This window comes from Oncorhynchus nerka, unplaced genomic scaffold, assembly GCF_034236695.1.
Source record: "Oncorhynchus nerka isolate Pitt River unplaced genomic scaffold, Oner_Uvic_2.0 unplaced_scaffold_1329, whole genome shotgun sequence".
Classification (NCBI taxonomy): Eukaryota; Metazoa; Chordata; class Actinopteri; order Salmoniformes; family Salmonidae; genus Oncorhynchus; species Oncorhynchus nerka.
Window position 1 is genome coordinate 80,810 of NW_027040027.1, and position 19,351 is coordinate 100,160.

Here is a 19,351-nt window from a genome sequence, read left to right on the forward strand (position 1 = left end):
TCTCCTCTTTCTCCCTCCTGTGTCCTTCCCTCTTTCCCTGTCATCTCTCCTCTTTCTCCCTCCTGTGTCCTTCCCTCTTTCCCTGTCATCTCTCCTCTTTCTCCCTCCTGTGTCCTTCCCTCTTTCCCTGTCTATTCTCCTCTTTCTCCCTCCTGTGTCCTTCCCTCTTTCCCTGTCATCTCTCCTCTTTCTCCCTCCTGTGTCCTTCCCTCTTTCCCTGTCATCTCTCCTCTTTCTCCCTCCTGTGTCCTTCCCTCTTTCTCTGTCATCTCTCCTCTTTCTCCCTCCTGTGTCCTTCCCTCTTTCCCTGTCATCTCTCCTCTTTCTCCCTCCTGTGTCCTTCCCTCTTTCCCTGTCATCTCTCCTCTTTCTCCCTCCTGTGTCCTTCCCTCTTTCCCTGTCATCTCTCCTCTTTCTCCCTCCTGTGTCCTTCCCTCTTTCTCTGTCTTTTCTCCTCTTTCTCCCTCCTGTGTCCTTCCCTCTTTCTCTGTCTTTTCTCCTCTTTCTCCCTCCTGTGTCCTTCCCTCTTTCTCTGTCATCTCTCCTCTTTCTCCCTCCTGTGTCCTTCCCTCTTTCCCTGTCATCTCTCCTCTTTCTCCCTCCTGTGTCTTTCCCTCTTTCCCTGCCATCTCTCCTCTTTCTCCCTCCTGTCCTTCCCTCTTTCCCTGTCTTTTCTCCTCTTTCTCCCTCCTGTGTCCTTCCCTCTTTCCCTGTCATCTCTCCTCTTTCTCCCTCCTGTGTCCTTCCCTCTTTCCCTGTCATCTCTCCTCTTTCTCCCTCCTGTGTCCTTCCTGTCATCTTCCTCTGTCATGCTCAGAACATGCTCTTCTCCCTCAAAGTTCCTTCCCTCAAAACCAACACATTCTCCTCTTTCTCCCACCACACACACTTCCACTCTTTCCCTGTCATCTCTCCACTTTCTCCACACACAACCTTCCACACTTTCACTGTCATTTCACACTCTTTCTCCACACCTGTGTCCTTCCCTCATCAGCACACAATTCCCACCATGTCTTTATCACCACTTTGTTATATACCCACACACCTGTGTCCTTCCATCATTTCATTAGGTATGAGTGTCTTTGCTCCTGTTTCTCATCCTGTCAAAGTCAAATAAGGATCTCTCCTCTTCTTATATTAATCCTTCCCTTTTCTGGCCTTTATGTTTATCCTTAAAAATAGCATTCCCTGTAACAATAACAATTCTCCCTCAACAATAATTATCATCAGCAATGATTAATTACACTCCTGTGTCCCAGAGAATGTCACTCCTCCTCCATCTGAAATAAGTTAAGAAATGTGTAAAAACACCATGTTTCATGTACAGTACATACAGAGTTGGATAACATGTATCTCTCCCTTCCAAAACATCCTTCCCTCTTTCTTCTCTTTCCTCCTCTTTCTGGCTGTCCCCACTTTCCTGCTCAGTGCTTCTCCATCCTGGTTCTAGAGTGCTAGGACCAGGATTGAGACATACTTTCTCCTAAGTCTTATTTCTAGCCTGATACCTGGGGTAGTCCTGGGGGGACAAACTCAATTCCTGGAGGGCATCAATCCTCTTTCTCCCTCCTGTGTCCTTCCCTCTTTCCCTGAATCATTCTCCTCTTTCTCCCAGTAAGTGTCCTTCCCTTTTCTGGTTGTCAGTTCTCTCCTCTTTCTCCCTCCTGTGGAACATCTTTCCCAGAAGACCTCAGCCTTCCACAGAACTGATGCTGACAGCCCTGCTCTAGTTCTCCCTCCCTGGGGAAGAGAAAATTCCCTGTCATCACTCCTCTTTCTCCTCCTGTGTCCTTCCACTCTTTCTGTCATCTCTCAGCCCTGCTCTCCTGTCCTTCCCTCTTTCCTGACATCTCTCAACTTTCTCCCTCCTGGTCCTGAATGACCCCAGCCCTCTTTCTCTCCAAAGTCCAGTTCCCCCTGCTTTGTTTCATTTCCGCCTCCCTCCAGGGACTGACTTTACCTGTCATCTCTCATCTTTCTCCCTCAGGTGTCATCTTTCTCTGTCAATTCTCCTGATATACAGTCTTTCTCCAGTTCCTGTGTCCTTCCTGTTTTGGGTTTTCCCTCTGTCATCTCTCCTCTTTCTCCCTCCTGCGTCCTTCCCTCTTTCCCTGTCCTCTCCTCTTTCTCCCTCCTGTCCTTTCCCTTTTCCTGCTATTTCTCTCCTCTTTCTCCCTCCTGAAGACTTTCTCTTTCCTGCTCTCAATTCTCCTCCTGTCCTTCCCTCTTTCCCTGTCTTTTTGAAACATCTTTCTAAGAGTCCTGTTGGATCCTTCCCTTTTCTGTCATCTGAGTAGTCTTTCTCCTCCTGGTCCTGGTCCCTCTTTCCCTGTCATCTCTTCTCTTTCTCCCTCCCCAGTGCCTTCCTGTCATCTGTTTGTCTCCATGCTCAGAACATGCTGTCATAGTCAAAGATTAGGATAGAACCATAGACACTGATCAAAACACTTCAACAAAACACACACACACACACACTGTTTTCCACACACTACACATGCACACACACACAGATATACACAACTAGAACTGTTCTATTTAAATGCTCTCTATCACTGTTTTCACACACACACACATTGGTTAGATCCAGATGTTTTCACACTGCATGTCGCTTCACACACGCATGTGTTGGTTAGATCCACACAGAACATGTGCACACACATGTCTCTGTGAGTGTGTGTGTCACACACCACACAAGATCTGCGTGCGTTACAAATCATTTCCATTAGGTATGAAAATGTATGTGCCCAAGATCAGTGTCTGTCAAAAAGTCAAATAAGGAAAGACGATACACCTTTCAGTTATATTAATATAATTCTGGCCTTTATGTTTATCCCCAGTTAAAAATAGTCATATTCCCAGGAACAGTTATCCCAGTTCCACCAGTAATTATTCCCAGGACAGTTAATTACACCAGTCAATTCCCAGAGAATTATCCCAGTTCCACCATCATATTCCCAGGACAGTTATCCACCAGTTTAAAGTCATATTCCCAGTACAGTTATCCCCAGTTACAACATGTCATATTCCCAGGACATTATCCCCAGCATCCCATCCCAGTCATATTCCCAGTCAGTTGGCTGTCCCCAGTCCCTTAGCTCAGTGCTTTCCATCCTGGTTCTAGAGTGCTAGGACCAGGATTATCCCCAGTTACACCAGTCATATTCAAGGACAGTCTTATTTCCCCTGTTCAGGGGGACAAACTCAATTCCTGGAGGGCCAGTGGCCCAGGTTTTCAGTTCTATCCCTTGAATGATTAATTAAGTTCACCAGTCATATTCCTGGTTGTCAGTTCTTAAATGGACACAAATGAAACCAGAACATATTCCCAGGACAGTTATCCCTGAGTTACACCCTGCTCATATTCCCATGGACAGTTATCCCCAGTTCCACCAGTCATATTCCCAACAGTTAATATATTTATTTATTTTGCTCCTTTGCACCAGTCATATTCCCAGGACAGTTATCCCCAGTTACACCAGTCATATTCCCAGGACAGTTATCCCCAGTTACACCAGTCATATTCCCTTGGACAGTTATCCCCAGTTCAACCAGTCATATTCCCAGGACAGTTATCCCCAGTTACACCAGGATCATATTCCCAGGACAGTTATCCCCAGTTACAGCCCTCAAATTCCCAGGACAGTTATCCCAGTTACACCAGTCCCCAGGACAGTTATCCCCAGTTCCACCAGTCATATTCCCAGGACAGTTATCCCAGTTATACCAGTCATATTCCCAGGACAGTTATCAGTTCATATTCCAGGAGAATAGAGTTACAGCAGGCTCATATTCCCAGGACAGAGTTCACCAGTTCCCAGGACAGTTATCCCATTCCAGTAAAATCTCCAGTTCAGTTATTGTTAACCAGTCATATTGACTGTTGACAGTTATCCCCATTGTTGCACCAGTCATATTCCCAGACAAAGTTATCCCCAGTTCCACCAGTCATATTCCCAGGACAGTTATCCCTTACACCAGTCATATTCCCAGGAATATTTATCCCAGTTACACCAGTCATATTCCCAGGACAGTTATCCCCAGTTACACCAGTCATATTCCCAGGACAGTTATCCCCAGTTCCACCAGTCATATTCCCAGGACAGTTATCCCCAGTTACACCAGTCATATTCCCAGGACAGTTATCCCCAGTTACACCAGTCATATTCCCAGGACAGTTATCCCCAGTTACACCAGTCATATTCCCAGGACAGTTATCCCAGGTACACCAGTCATATTCCCAGGACAATTATCCCCAGTTACACCAGTCATATTCCCAGGACAGTTATCCCAGTTACACCAGTCATATCCCCAGGACAGTTATCCCAGTTACACCAGTAGGATAACATTGTTTATCTGAGAACAGTTTCCATTGTCAACCCAGTACATTCCAGTGAAAATATCCACATCCAAGCTTTGCATTGTCTCTTAGAAATAGATGGCCTCAAGCACCATTTTGGGCCAATAAGATTTCAGTTCTATTCTCAGCAACCAATCATAGTCAAGCTGTAGAGAGGGGCGTGTTCCATGGCATCTAAATCAACCAATCAATGGCTGTTGCAGCAAGCAATCTAATAATATCCGCCGAACACCCTCCTTAACTGTCCAATCAGTGGCCAGTGTTCAAAGTAGGCGGGGCTAGAATTATACAAGCCAATGGCTGATGGGAGATGTAGTTTCCTTAGCTCCTTTTTCAAAGGTTACATCCCTCTACTTCCAGTGTTAAACATCCAGAACTACCTCCTTTCTAAGGAGTCTCTGTCTGAGATTGTCCATTGTCTTGATATCGCGGTTTAAATAAAGCTAGCAGATTTTTTATAGAAAGATGCTACATGCTACATTCTGGGGTGCAAAGATTGACACAGCCTGCAGTAATGTCTGTTAGTATAGCCAGCAGTAGAGTCCAGAAGTGCTGGCCAGTCTCCAGTGTCCATCTTGAGGTTCCATAACCAGCAGTAGAGTCCAGAAGTGCTGGCCAGTCTCGTGTCCATCTTGAGGTTCCATAACCAGCAGTAGATTCCAGAAGTGCTGCCCAGTCTCCAGTGTCCATCTTGAGGTTCCATAACCAGCAGTAGAGTCCAGAAGTGCTGGCCAGTCTCGTGTCCATCTTGAGGTTCCATAACCAGCAGTAGAGTCCAGAAGTGCTGGCCAGTCTCCAGTGTCCATCTTGAGGTTCCATAACCAGCAGTAGAGTCCAGAAGTGCTGGCCAGTCTCCAGTGTCCATCTTGAGGTTCCATAACCAGCAGTGGAGTCCAGAAGTGCTGGCCAGTCTCCAGTGTCCATCTTGAGGTTCCATAACCAGCAGTAGAGTCCAGAAGTGCTGGCCAGTCTCCAGTGTCCATCCTGAGGTTCCATAGCCAGGCAGTATCCCTCAGTATTCATTAGGGCACACAACGTTTTATAAAACAAGAAATTAGGGTTTATTCCATGTTGTCCCTGTTACAGTCCGTTTTCTTCCGTTTGGTGCCTAATGAACACGACCCTGGGTGGGCCCAGCAAACACAGTCGACCCAGTTGCCTGTAGAAGAGAGGTAGAGGAGTTAGATAGTCTCTCATTCTCAAGCTTTTCATCCCCCCTCCATACTATGTCTGACATTTTAATATCTACACCCTCAATTTATCTTCCTTTCTCTCCCTCCTTCTCTCCCTCTGTCTTTCTTACCTTTCCATCTGCTGGTCTGCCTCCCCCCTTTTCCACCCTCCTCCCTCCTCCCTCCTCCCTCCTCCCTTACCATCTCTCTCTACATGATCATGGTTCGGAGGGCAGCCTTGCTGATGCGGCTCCGGTGTTTCCTCCTCCTGCGTCCGCGGGGAAGGGCCGGTCTGAACGGGCCCTGCGGGGGCTTGGGGGGAGGGGACGGGGTGCTGGGGGACCACCCTGGGGCCCTGCTGGAGGACAACGTGGGGGGCACTGGACGAGAGAGAGAGAGGGGAGAGAGAGGTGGAAGAGGGAGAGAGATAGAAGAAAGGAAGAGAGAGAGAGAGATGCATTGTGTTAGATAACATAAAATAGTCAAGAACAGTTTAATGTAATCACCTCTGAGGCGGAGGTAACAATGTCTGTAACTCCCATCACGTTTGTGACCGCTAGGAACCTGTTTTAACAGGAAGTGGAAGTTCAGGTCCCATGTTGCAGGGGGAGGGAAAGAATGACAGGACACATATGCTCATATAATCATACATGTGGTCTACGACAGTCAGGACCACAAAAGAAAACATGCCTACTTCCTCTAACAGCCTCTTCCCCTAACGTCAACTCTCACAGGCATACATAGTTACTGACCCACAGCATACACACACCCACACGTGCAAACACACGCATTCGTGCACACAGACACACACACACATGCAAATACATACACATACATACACACACACACACACACACACACACACACACACACACACACACACACACACACACACACACACACACACACACACACACACACACACACACAAACAAATTCCCAGTACCTGGTCTTTGTGTGGTGGTGGTTTGTGTTCGAGACTGACGATGGTGAGGATGATGATGGTCTTGATGAGGAAGATGAGGATGAGGAGGATGATGCTGTTGTTTCTGGCCCAGTTCTCTCTGTAAGAGTTCTAGAAGTTTCTTCCTGCTCTCCTCCTCTGTGACAGAGTCACCCTGATTGGTCGACTCTGAGTGTTTTTGTTCCTGATTGTACAGCTCTGTCTGGCTGTGTCGCTCTTTATCGTCCTCCTTTCCGTGATTGGTCACTTCTGTCACTGCCTGTCCCTGACTGGTGACCTCTGTATCCTTTAGAGCGTCTCTATTGGCCACCTCTGTGCTTGAGTCATTATCATCGGTAGGTTCTGTGTTGCTGTGGACCAGTTCTGGTTTGTGATTGGCCGGTTGTTTTGTGTCAGGTGGTCCGCTGCTGTCGGATTGGGGAGCGTTGTGTTTGTATTGAGTCCTGAGCTCTGGCTCTTGGCTGTATGGTTGGTACTGTTGTTGTTGATGTTGTTGTTGTTGTTGATATTGTCGCTGTTGTTGTAGATACTGTTGTTGTTGGTAGTACTGTTGTAGTTGTTGCTGTCTTCCTATCTCCTGTGTCCTCTCTGTGTTGTCAATGTGTTGCCTCTCTCCTGTGTTGGGCTGTGTGTCAGTGTGTGTGCGGTGGGGTGTTTGTGACCCTCTCTCCTCCCCTCTCCCCCCCTCATACCCACTGCCATGCCCTATAGGGAGCTCATGAGAGGGACCCATCTGTGTGTATGTGTCTGTGTGTGTCCCTACCTGCGTCCCTGACCCTGCCATTGGGTGTGTCTGTGTGTGTGTGTGTGGCTGTGTGTGTGTCCCTACCTGCGTCCCTGCCCCTGCCATTGGGTGTGTCTGTGTGTGTGTCCATGGCTGTGTGTGTGACAGGGTGTACTTGTTCTGCCACTGTCTCTCCAGCTGCCCCCTGTCATCCACATGGAACCTCTGATTGGCCTTCATATTGTCATGGCGATGGAGGTCTTCCTTGGAGAGGGAGGGGGGTTTGGGTGTGAGTCGGGGGGGAGGAGGGGGAGGGAGGTGGACCTGGCTGCAGCTGTGGCCGAGGGGTGTATCTGGCAGCGGCAGGAGGCGTGGTCTTCCACTGAGATCACCGCCTTGTCGTAGTGGGGTCTCTTATCGATGTACTGGATCCTTGTTACCTGGGGGAATGGTGTTTGTAAATCTGATGAGGTGATATGCCTACTGGACATATCCATGAATGTTTATATGTAGGCCTACATATGTCAGTGTAGCTTAGAATAGGGGTGTATAATATTTATAGGTATATCCATGTATATAGGTGTATATGTAGATAGTGTATACAGGTGAATATGAACCTGTAGATAGTGTATATAGGTGTATATGTACCTGTAGATAGTGTATATAGGTGTATATGAACCTGTAGATAGTGTATATAGGTGTTTATCAACCTGTAGATAGTGTATATAGGTGTATATGAACCTGTAGATAGTGTATATAGTTGTATATGAACCTGTAGATAGTGTATATAGTTGTATATGAACCTGTAGATAGTGTATATAGGTGTATATGAACCTGTAGATAGTGTCTACATGTGTATATGTACCTGTAGATAGTGTATATAGGTGTATATGTAGATAGTGTATATAGGTGTATATGTAGATAGTGTATGTAGGTGTATATGTACCTGTAGATAGTGTATATAGGTGTATATGTAGATAGTGTATATAGGTGTATATGTAGATAGTGTACGTAGGTGTATATGTACCTGTAGATAGTGTATGTAGGTGTTTATGAACCTGTAGATAGTGTATATAGGTGTATATGAACCTGTAGATAGTGTATATAGGTGTATATGAACCTGTAGATAGTGTATACATGTGTATATGTACCTGTAGATAGTGTATATAGGTGTAAATGTACCTGTAGATAGTGTATATAGGTGTATATGTACCTGTAGATAGTGTATATAGGTGTATATGAACCTGTAGATAGTGTATATAGGTGTATATGAACCTGTAGATAGTGTATATAGGTGTATATGTAGATAGTGTATATAGGTGTATATGTAGATAGTGTACGTAGGTGTATATGTACCTGTAGATAGTGTATATAGGTGTATATGTACCTGTAGATAGTGTATATAGGTGTATATGTACCTGTAGATACTGTATACATGTGTATATGTATCTGTAGATAGTGTATATAGGTGTATATGTAGATAGTGTATATAGGTGTATATGAACCTGTAGATAGTGTATATAGGTGTTTATGAACCTGTAGATAGTGTATATAGGTGTATATGAACCTGTAGATAGTGTATATAGGTGTATATGAACCTGTAGATATTGTATATAGGTGTATATGAACCTGTAGATAGTGTATATAGGTGTATATGAACCTGTAGATAGTGTCTACATGTGTATATGTACCTGTAGATAGTGTATATAGGTGTATATGTAGATAGTGTATGTAGGTGTATATGTACCTGTAGATAGTGTATATAGGTGTATATGTAGATAGTGTATGTAGGTGTATATGTACCTGTAGATAGTGTATATCGGTGTTTATGAACCTGTAGATAGTGTATATAGTTGTATATGAACCTGTAGATAATGTATATAGATGTATATGAACCTGTAGATAGTGTCTACATGTGTATATGTACCTGTAGATAGTGTATATAGGTGTATATGTACCTGTAGATACTGTATACATGTGTATATGTATCTGTAGATAGTGTATATAGGTGTATATGTAGATAGTGTATATAGGTGTATATGAACCTGTAGATAGTGTATATCGGTGTTTATGAACCTGTAGATAGTGTATATAGGTGTATATGAACCCGTAGATAGTGTATATAGGTGTATATGTACCTGTAGATAGTGTATATAGGTGTTTATGAACCTGTAGATAGTGTATATAGGTGTATATGAACCTGTAGATAGTGTATATAGGTGTATATGAACCTGTAGATATTGTATATAGGTGTATATGAACCTGTAGATAGTGTATATAGGTGTATATGAACCTGTAGATAGTGTCTACATGTGTATATGTACCTGTAGATAGTGTATATAGGTGTATATGTAGATAGTGTATGTAGGTGTATATGTACCTGTAGATAGTGTATATAGGTGTATATGTAGATAGTGTATGTAGGTGTATATGTACCTGTAGATAGTGTATATAGGTGTATATGTACCTGTAGATAGTGTAAATAGGTGTATATGAACCTGTAGATAGTGTATATAGGTGTATATGTAACCTGTATATAGTGTATATGTATGTGTATATGGTGTACCTGTAGATAGTGTATATAGGTGTATATGTAGATAGTGTACGTAGGTGTATATGTACCTGTAGATAGTGTATATAGGTGTATATGTACCTGTAGATAGTGTATATAGGTGTATATGTACCTGTAGATACTGTATACATGTGTATATGTATCTGTAGATAGTGTATATAGGTGTATATGTAGATAGTGTATATAGGTGTATATGAACCTGTAGATAGTGTATATAGGTGTATATGAACCTGTAGATAGTGTATATAGGTGTATATGAACCTGTAGATAGTGTATATAGGTGTATATGTACCTGTAGATAGTGTATATAGGTGTTTATGAACCTGTAGATAGTGTATATAGGTGTATATGAACCTGTAGATAGTGTATATAGGTGTATATGAACCTGTAGATAGTGTATATAGGTGTATATGAACCTGTAGATAGTGTATATAGGTGTATATGAACCTGTAGATAGTGTCTACATGTGTATATGTACCTGTAGATAGTGTATATAGGTGTATATGTAGATAGTGTATGTAGGTGTATATGTACCTGTAGATAGTGTATATAGGTGTATATGTAGATAGTGTATGTAGGTGTATATGTACCTGTAGATAGTGTATATAGGTGTATATGTACCTGTAGATAGTGTAAATAGGTGTATATGAACCTGTAGGTAGTGTATATAGGTGTATATGTAGATAGTGTATATAGGTGTATATGTAGATAGTGTATATAGGTGTATATGTAGATAGTGTATATAGGTGTATATGTAGATAGTGTACGTAGGTGTATATGTACCTGTTGATAGTGTATATAGGTGTATATGTACCTGTAGATAGTGTAAATAGGTGTATATGAACCTGTAGATAGTGTATATAGGTGTATATGTAGATAGTGTATATAGGTGTATATGTAGATAGTGTATATAGGTGTATATGTAGATAGTGTACGTAGGTGTATATGTACCTGTAGATAGTGTATATAGGTGTATATGTACCTGTAGATAGTGTATACATGTGTATATGTATCTGTAGATAGTGTATATAGGTGTATATGTAGATAGTGTACCTAGGTGTATATGAACCTGTAGATAGTGTATATAGGTGTATATGAACCTGTAGATAGTGTATATAGGTGTATATGAACCTGTAGATATTGTATATAGGTGTATATGAACCTGTAGATAGTGTATATAGGTGTATATGAACCTGTAGATAGTGTCTACATGTGTATATGTACCTGTAGATAGTGTATATAGGTGTATATGTAGATAGTGTATGTAGGTGTATATGTACCTGTAGATAGTGTATATAGGTGTATATGTAGATAGTGTATGTAGGTGTATATGTACCTGTAGATAGTGTATATAGGTGTATATGTACCTGTAGATAGTGTAAATAGGTGTATATGAACCTGTAGGTAGTGTATATAGGTGTATATGTAGATAGTGTATATAGGTGTATATGTAGATAGTGTATATAGGTGTATATGTAGATAGTGTATATAGGTGTATATGTAGATAGTGTACGTAGGTGTATATGTACCTGTAGATAGTGTATATAGGTGTATATGTACCTGTAGATAGTGTATATAGGTGTATATGTACCTGTAGATAGTGTAAATAGGTGTATATGAACCTGTAGATAGTGTAAATAGGTGTATATGAACCTGTAGATAGTGTATATAGGTGTATATGTAGATAGTGTATATAGGTGTATATGTAGATAGTGTATATAGGTGTATATGTAGATAGTGTACGTAGGTGTATATGTACCTGTAGATAGTGTATATAGGTGTATATGTACCTGTAGATAGTGTATACATGTGTATATGTATCTGTAGATAGTGTATATAGGTGTATATGTAGATAGTGTACCTAGGTGTATATGAACCTGTAGATAGTGTGTATAGGTGAACCTGTAGATAGTGTATATAGGTGTATATGAACCTGTAGATAGTGTATATAGGTGTATATGAACCTGTAGATAATGTATATAGGTGTATATGAACCTGTAGATAGTGTCTACATGTGTATATGTACCTGTAGATAGTGTATATAGGTGTATATGTACCTGTAGATAGTGTATATAGGTGTATATGTACCTGTAGATAGTGTATACATGTGTATATGTACCTGTAGATAGTGTATGTAGGTGTATATGTACCTGTAGATAGTGTATATAGGTGTATATGTACCTGTAGATAGTGTATACATGTGTATATGTACCTGTAGATAATGTATATAGGTGTATATGTACCTGTAGATAGTGTATATAGGTGTATATGTACCTGTAGATAGTGTATATAGGTGTATATGAACCTGTAGATAGTGTATATAGGTGTATATGAACCTGTAGATAGTGTATATAGATGTAAATGTACCTGTAGATTTTTATTTTATATTTAACCAGGCAAGTCAGTTATATTCTTATTTTCAATGACCTGGGAACATAGTTAACTGCCTGTTCAGGGGCAGAACGTTTGTATATGTCAGCTGTTTGAACTCACAACCTGTTACTAGTAGGTGTAACCACTGGCTACTAGATAGTGTATATAGGTGTATATGAACCTGTAGATAGTGTATATAGGTGTATATGAACCTGTAGATAGTGTATATAGGTGTATATGAACCTGTAGATAGTGTATATAGGTGTATATGAACCTGTAGATAATGTATATAGGTGTATATGAACCTGTAGATAGTGTATATAGGTGTATATGAACCTGTAGATAGTGTATACTGTGTAAGTGTCGGGACACACTGCAGTAGCCGGTTATGTGTGTATACTTTTAGAAAAAAGGAGGTTCTTCAGCTGTCCCCATAGGAGAACCCTTTTTGGTTCCAGTAGTTCTTCAAAGGGTTCTCCTATGGTTGTAAATAGCATCGGGGTATATATATACCTGTAGATATCGTGTCTGAGTAACCGTGGGGACGCACTGTAGCATTCTGGTGTTACAGCAGCCAGAGCAGCGCTGCACCTCCACACACGGCGGCCACAACAGGAAGTTGGCGTTGCGTCGGTCAAGCATGGCTCTGGTGACCTCCATGACCTCTGTCCTGACCTTACACACCGCCTGCTGGGCTGGCTGGGCATCTACTGGGGGAGGAGGGGAGGGAGGGAGAGAGGGGGAGGATGTTAGACTACATCATGACCTCTGTCCTGACCTGTACACTTTTAGAAAAAAAGAGTTCCAAACAGGTCCCCATAGGAGAACACTTTTTTGGTTCCAGGTACTGTAGAACCCTTTTGGGTTCCATGTAGAACCCTCTGTAGAAATGGTTCTACCTGGAACACAAAAGCTTTCTACCAAGAATAAAAAGGTTTCTACCTGCAACCAAAAAGGGTTCTTCAAAGGGTTCTCCTATGGGGACAGCCGAAGAACCATTTAAGGTTCTAGAAAGCACCTTGTTTTCTAAGAGTGTACAACACCTGCTGGATCTTCGCTGGAGAGAGAATATAGTTATTATTCTTAAATGGATTGAATTCAAATCGAGGGAGACAGATAGAGATGGAGGTGGGAAGAAATAGAGAGAAACACAGGGAGGGAGGGAGGGAGGGAGGGAGGGAGGGAGGGAGGGAGGGAGAGAGAGATGGAGGTGGGAAGAAATAGAGAGAAACACAGGGAGGGAGGGAGGGAGGGAGGGAGGGAGGGAGGGAGGGAGGGAGGGAGGGAGGGAGGGAGAGAGAGATGGAGGTGGGAAGAAATAGAGAGAAACACAGGGAGGGAGGGAGGGAGAGAGGGAGACAGATAGAGATGGAGGTGGGAAGAAATAGAGAGAAAAACACAGGGAGGGAGGGAGGGAGAGAGAGAGAGAGATGGAGGTGGGAAGAAATAGAGAGAAACACAGGGAGGGAGGGAGGGAGAGAGAGATGGAGGTGGGAAGAAATAGAGAGAAACACAGGGAGGAGGGAGGGAGAGAGGGAGACAGATAGAGATGGAGGTGGGAAGAAATAGAGAGAAACACAGGGAGGGAGGGAGGGAGAGAGAGAGACAGATAGAGATGGAGGTGGGAAGAAATAGAGAGAAACACAGGGAGGGAGGGAGGGAGAGAGAGAGAGAGATGGAGGTGGGAAGAAATAGAGAGAAACACAGGGAGGGAGGGAGGGAGGGAGAGAGAGAGAGATGGAGGTGGGAAGAAATAGAGAGAAACACAGGGAGGGAGGGAGGGAGAGAGAGATGGAGGTGGGAAGAAATAGAGAGAAACACAGGGAGGGAGGGAGGGAGAGAGGGAGACAGATAGAGATGGAGGTGGGAAGAAATAGAGAGAAACACAGGGAGGGAGGGAGGGAGAGAGAGAGACAGATAGAGATGGAGGTGGGAAGAAATAGAGAGAAACACAGGGGGAGGGAGGGAGGGAGAGAGAGAGAGAGATGGAGGTGGGAAGAAATAGAGAGAAACACAGGGAGGGAGGGAGGAGAGAGAGATGGAGGTGGGAAGAAATAGAGAGAAACACAGGGAGGGAGGGAGGGAGAGAGGGAGACAGATAGAGATGGAGGTGGGAAGAAATAGAGAGAAACACAGGGAGGGAGGGAGGGAGAGAGAGAGACAGATAGAGATGGAGGTGGGAAGAAATAGAGAGAAACACAGGGAGGGAGGGAGGGAGAGAGAGAGACAGATAGAGATGGAGGTGGGAAGAAATAGAGAGAAACACAGGGAGGGAGGGAGGGAGAGAGAGAGAGAGATGGAGGTGGGAAGAAATAGAGAGAAACACAGGGAGGGAGGGAGGGAGAGAGAGATGGAGGTGGGAAGAAATAGAGAGAAACACAGGGAGGGAGGGAGGGAGAGAGGGAGAGAGGGAGGGAGGGAGGGAGGGAGGGAGACAGATAGAGATGGAGGTGGGAAGAAATAGAGAGAAACACAGGGAGGGAGGGAGGGAGGGAGGGAGAGAGGGAGAGAGAGAGATGGAGGTGGGAAGAAATAGAGAGAAACACAGGGAGGGAGGGAGGGAGGGAGGGAGAGAGAGAGAGATGGAGGTGGGAAGAAATAGAGAGAAACACAGGGAGGGAGGGAGGGAGAGAGGGAGAGAGAGAGAGATGGAGGTGGGAAGAAATAGAGAGAAACACAGGGAGGGAGGGAGGGAGGGAGGGAGAGAGAGAGAGAGAGAGATGGAGGTGGGAAGAAATAGAGAGAAACACAGGGAGGGAGGGAGGGAGAGAGGGAGAGAGGGAGGGAGGGAGGGAGGGAGGGAGAGAGAGAGAGAGAGAGAGATGGAGGTGGGAAGAAATAGAGAGAAACACAGGGAGGGGGAGGGAGGGGGAGAGAGGGAGAGAGAGAGAGAGAGATGGAGGTGGGAAGAAATAGAGAGAAACACAGGGAGGGAGGAGGGAGAGAGGGGAGGGAGGGAGGGAGGGAGGGAGAGAGAGAGAGAGAGAGAGATGGAGGTGGGAAGAAATAGAGAGAAACACAGGGAGGGAGGGAGGGAGGGAGGGAGAGAGAGAGAGAGAGAGATGGAGGTGGGAAGAAATAGAGAGAAACACAGGGAGGGAGGGAGGGAGGGAGGGAGAGAGGGAGAGAGAGAGATGGAGGTGGAAGAAATAGAGAGAAACACAGGGAGGGAGGGAGGGAGGGAGGGAGAGAGAGAGAGATGGAGGTGGGAAGAAATAGAGAGAAACACAGGGAGGGAGGGAGGGGGAGAGGGAGAGAGATGGAGGTGGGAAGAAATAGAGAGAAACACAGGGAGGGGAGGGAGGGAGGGAGGGAGAGAGAGAGAGAGAGAGATGGAGGTGGGAAGAAATAGAGAGAAACACAGGGAGGGAGGGAGGGAGAGAGGGAGAGAGGGAGGGAGGGAGGGAGGGAGGGAGAGAGAGAGAGAGAGAGAGATGGAGGTGGGAAGAAATAGAGAGAAACACAGGGAGGGAGGGAGGGAGAGAGGGGAGAGAGAGAGAGAGAGAGATGGAGGTGGGAAGAAATAGAGAGAAACACAGGGAGGGAGGGAGGGAGAGAGGGAGAGAGGGAGGGAGGGAGGGAGGGAGGGAGAGAGAGAGAGAGAGAGAGATGGAGGTGGGAAGAAATAGAGAGAAACACAGGGAGGGAGGGAGGGAGGGAGGGAGAGAGAGAGAGAGAGAGATGGAGGTGGGAAGAAATAGAGAGAAACACAGGGAGGGAGGGAGGGAGAGAGGGAGACAGATAGAGATGGAGGTGGGAAGAAATAGAGAGAAACACAGGGAGGGAGGGAGGGAGAGAGAGAGAGAGATGGAGGTGGGAAGAAATAGAGAGAAACACAGGGAGGGAGGGAGGGAGAGAGAGATGGAGGTGGGAAGAAATAGAGAGAAACACAGGGAGGGAGGGAGGGAGAGAGGGAGACAGATAGAGATGGAGGTGGGAAGAAATAGAGAGAAACACAGGGAGGGAGGGAGGGAGAGAGAGAGACAGATAGAGATGGAGGTGGGAAGAAATAGAGAGAAACACAGGGAGGGAGGGAGGGAGAGAGAGAGAGAGATGGAGGTGGGAAGAAATAGAGAGAAACACAGGGAGGGAGGGAGGGAGAGAGAGAGAGAGATGGAGGTGGGAAGAAATAGAGAGAAACACAGGGGAGGGAGGGAGGGAGAGAGAGATGGAGGTGGGAAGAAATAGAGAGAACACAGGGAGGGAGGGAGGGAGAGAGGAGAGAGGGAGGGAGGGAGGGAGGGGGAGGGAGGGAGGGAGGGACAGATAGAGATGGAGGTGGGAAGAAATAGAGAGAAACACAGGGAGGGAGGGAGGGAGGGAGGGAGAGAGGGAGAGAGAGAGATGGAGGTGGGAAGAAATAGAGAGAAACACAGGGAGGGAGGGAGGGAGGGAGGGAGAGAGAGAGAGATGGAGGTGGGAAGAAATAGAGAGAAACACAGGGAGGGAGGGAGGGAGGGAGAGAGGGAGAGAGAGAGAGATGGAGGTGGGAAGAAATAGAGAGAAACACAGGGAGGGAGGGAGGGAGGGAGGGAGAGAGAGAGAGAGAGAGAGAGATGGAGGTGGGAAGAAATAGAGAGAAACACAGGGAGGGAGGGAGGGAGAGAGGGAGAGAGGAGGGGAGGGAGGGAGGGAGGGAGAGAGAGAGAGAGAGAGAGATGGAGGTGGGAAGAAATAGAGAGAAACACAGGGAGGGAGGGAGGGAGAGAGGGAGAGAGAGAGAGAGAGAGATGGAGGTGGGAAGAAATAGAGAGAAACACAGGGAGGGAGGGAGGGAGAGAGGGAGAGAGGGAGGAGGGAGGGAGGGAGGGAGAGAGAGAGAGAGAGAGAGATGGAGGTGGGAAGAAATAGAGAGAAACACAGGGAGGGAGGGAGGGAGGGAGGGAGAGAGAGAGAGAGAGAGATGGAGGTGGGAAGAAATAGAGAGAAACACAGGGAGGGAGGGAGGGAGGGAGGGAGAGAGGGAGAGAGAGAGATGGAGGTGGGAAGAAATAGAGAGAACACAGGGAGGGAGGGAGGGAGGGAGGGAGAGAGAGAGAGATGGAGGTGGGAAGAAATAGAGAGAAACACAGGGAGGGAGGGAGGGGAGAGGGAGAGAGAGAGAGATGGAGGTGGGAAGAAATAGAGAGAAACACAGGGAGGGAGGGAGGGAGGGAGGGAGAGAGAGAGAGAGAGAGATGGAGGTGGGAAGAAATAGAGAGAAACACAGGGAGGGAGGGAGGGAGAGAGGGAGAGAGGGAGGGAGGGAGGGAGGGAGGGAGAGAGAGAGAGAGAGAGATGGAGGTGGGAAGAAATAGAGAGAAACACAGGGAGGGAGGGAGGGAGAGAGGGAGAGAGAGAGAGAGAGAGATGGAGGTGGGAAGAAATAGAGAGAAACACAGGGAGGGAGGGAGGGAGAGAGGGAGAGAGGAGGGAGGGAGGGAGGGAGGGAGAGAGAGAGAGAGAGAGAGATGGAGGTGGGAAGAAATAGAGAGAAACACAGGGAGGGAGGGAGGGAGGGAGGGAGGGAGAGAGAGAGAGAGAGAGATGGAGGTGGGAAGAAATAGAGAGAAACACAGGGAGGGAGGGAGGGAGAGAGGGAGACAGATAGAGATGGAGGTGGGAAGAAATAGAGAGAAACACAGGGAGGGAGGGAGGGAGAGAGAGAGAGAGATGGAGGTGGGAAGAAATAGAGAGAAACACAGGGAGGGAGGGAGGGAGAGAGAGATGGAGGTGGGAAGAAATAGAGAGAAACACAGGGAGGGAGGGAGGGAGAGAGGGAGACAGATAGAGATGGAGGTGGGAAGAAATAGAGAGAAACACAGGGAGGGAGGGAGGGAGAGAGAGAGACAGATAGAGATGGAGGTGGGAAGAAATAGAGAGAAACACAGGGAGGGAGGGAGGGAGAGAGAGAGAGAGATGGAGGTGGGAAGAAATAGAGAGAAACACAGGGAGGGAGGGAGGGAGAGAGAGAGAGAGATGGAGGTGGGAAGAAATAGAGAGAAACACAGGGAGGGAGGGAGGGAGAGAGAGATGGAGGTGGGAAGAAATAGAGAGAAACACAGGGAGGGAGGGAGGGAGAGAGGGAGACAGATAGAGATGGAGGTGGGAAGAAATAGAGAGAAACACAGGGAGGGAGGGAGGGAGAGAGAGAGACAGATAGAGATGGAGGTGGGAAGAAATAGAGAGAAAACACAGGGAGGGAGGGAGGGAGAGAGAGAGAGAGATGGAGGTGGGAAGAAATAGAGAGAAACACAGGGAGGGAGGGAGGGAGAGAGAGATGGAGGTGGGAAGAAATAGAGAGAAACACAGGGAGGGAGGGAGGGAGAGAGGGAGACAGATAGAGATGGAGGTGGGAAGAAATAGAGAGAAACACAGGGAGGGAGGGAGGGAGAGAGAGAGACAGATAGAGATGGAGGTGGGAAGAAATAGAGAGAAACACAGGGAGGGAGGGAGGGAGAGAGAGAGACAGATAGAGATGGAGGTGGGAAGAAATAGAGAGAAACACAGGGAGGGAGGGAGGGAGAGAGAGAGAGAGATGGAGGTGGGAAGAAATAGAGAGAAACACAGGGAGGGAGGGAGGGAGAGAGAGATGGAGGTGGGAAGAAATAGAGAGAAACACAGGGAGGGAGGGAGGGAGGGAGAGAGGGAGAGAGGGAGGGAGGGAGGGAGGGAGGGAGACAGATAGAGATGGAGGTGGGAAGAAATAGAGAGAAACACAGGGAGGGAGGGAGGGAGGAGGGAGAGAGAGGGAGAGAGAGAGATGGAGGTGGGAAGAAATAGAGAGAAACACAGGGAGGGAGGGAGGGAGGGAGGGAGAGAGAGAGAGATGGAGGTGGGAAGAAATAGAGAGAAACACAGGGAGGGAGGGAGGGAGAGGGAGAGAGAGAGAGATGGAGGTGGGAAGAAATAGAGAGAAACACAGGGAGGGAGGGAGGGAGGGAGTGAGGGAGAGAGAGAGAGAGAGAGATGGAGGTGGGAAGAAATAGAGAGAAACACAGGGAGGGAGGGAGGGAGAGAGGGAGAGAGGGAGGGAGGGAGGGAGGGAGGGAGAGAGAGAGAGAGAGAGAGATGGAGGTGGGAAGAAATAGAGAGAAACACAGGGAGGGAGGGAGGGAGAGAGGGAGAGAGAGAGAGAGAGAGATGGAGGTGGGAAGAAATAGAGAGAAACACAGGGGAGGGAGGGAGGGAGAGAGGGAGAGAGGGAGGG

The 19,351-nt window shown here is 46.4% G+C and overlaps 1 pseudogene; it reads right to left on the bottom strand.

Moving 5' to 3' along the window:
* Positions 1-4,613: 4,613 nt before the first annotated feature.
* Positions 4,614-19,351, bottom strand: part of LOC115118914 (putative uncharacterized protein DDB_G0291608) — a 31,288-nt pseudogene continuing 16,550 nt past the window's right edge.